This window comes from Nematolebias whitei, chromosome 10 (genome assembly GCF_014905685.2).
Source record: "Nematolebias whitei isolate Nwh7 chromosome 10, NemWhi1, whole genome shotgun sequence".
Lineage (NCBI taxonomy): Eukaryota > Metazoa > Chordata > Actinopteri > Cyprinodontiformes > Rivulidae > Nematolebias > Nematolebias whitei.
In genome coordinates this window covers 3,260,249-3,261,675 of record NC_056507.1, presented here as the reverse complement: position 1 = coordinate 3,261,675, position 1,427 = coordinate 3,260,249, and the positions used below count along the sequence as shown (strand labels likewise).

Genomic DNA, 1,427 nt, shown 5'->3' with positions numbered 1-1,427 from the left:
TAGTAGTACAAGTAGTAAGTTGTAGTTTATTTTAGTTTTTATGTAAAGGCATTTTAAACCCTCTTACAATATTTTTAACAATGTTTCTAATCTGTTGTGGCTTGTCGCTATATAAATAAACTGAATTGAATTAAATGCTCTAAAGGTGCACAGGATGTCATGATTTCCTCCTCTCTGCCACAGCTGCTCTTGGCCACGCCCACTTCTCCGCGGCAGAAGTTTCTCCTTCAGCCGTGGGCTGCACAAAGGTGCAGCAGGGGCTAAATAATTTTAAATGATTTTAAATAAAAATCCCATGCCGATCGTGCGGCTCATCCATCAATCAGCCAGTTGTGTGTCATGTCCAATCTTATTTTGAAAAACCGCGATAAACGAAGCGTGAAGTAGCGAGGGACTACCGTACTGTCTTTAGACACGTCTCAGCATCTAGTTACACGAGTATGATTTCATCTACTGGAGTAGGTCTTTGAAGCAGATACGTTTAAGACGATACGTTATTAACAGGGCAGACAAACTCCATCGTGTTTCCTCTCTTCGTTAAACAGGAACCAGTTCCAGGTTGTGTTTGTGTCTCGTGTTAGGAAAGTGTTTTGTGATTCTACAGAATCAGTTTGCACCCACAGCTATTTTGTGTTTTTCTTCCACACCTGTTAGTTGTTTTGTTCCTCACAATAGAAGCCCAGACTCTGCAAACACCATCACTTGATCTAACCGCTCTGGATTATATCATAAGAGCTTCACAATAAGAGAAGATTGCCGAAGCCCTTCAGGTCCAGCCTCCAGGAAGCTTTCTGCAGTTTGTGTTGAGCAGAACGTGTGATAAATTAAATTGGTCAGGACACAGCATGTTTGTTTCTGACTTTATGAAAAACACGAGCTTTGCTTGTTTTTCCGCTCGTTATGCCGTTTTTGTAGATTAAATTGAAACTTTAGAAAACGGAACCTTCTCCAGTTGTTCTCACAATTTATCATGTTCTTCTTGTATTCTCAACAAAACAAAGTCGGATAAATAAAGCTACATTCTACCTCGCTGCATATGCATGCAGAAATCCTTCAAATCTCCAAAACTTTATTGGCTTTGCTTTATTTTGTTGGGGGGGGCGCTGTGGTGTAGTGGCAGGGCAGACACAAGTCACAGGTTCAACTTCCTGCCAGCTGTCTCCCGTCACGGAGCGAAGAAAGGGAATTAGAAATACCGCCCGTCATTTCATGTTGTGAGCATGATACCTTGGAAAATTTGTGAGGTACTGACTTCCATTTTGATGTGTGGCTACATTTAGGCGTAAGAAAGGTCACCCTCGAAAATTGGGTTGCCATGTCAAAACAAAATGTGGTCACCTATAAAGCAGCTTCTGCAATAATTAAGGCAAACCATGCTTTCTATGATTTATATTACTTAAAAGTATAGTTTTCCCAAATGACTGGGG

The 1,427-nt window shown here is 40.9% G+C and overlaps 1 protein-coding gene across 6 annotated transcripts in view; it reads left to right on the top strand.

Annotated features, from left to right (window-relative positions):
* The window catches only part of hmg20a (high mobility group 20A), a 39,618-nt gene that overhangs the window by 12,065 nt on the left and 26,126 nt on the right, over positions 1–1,427 (top strand). The window lies entirely within an intron of this gene.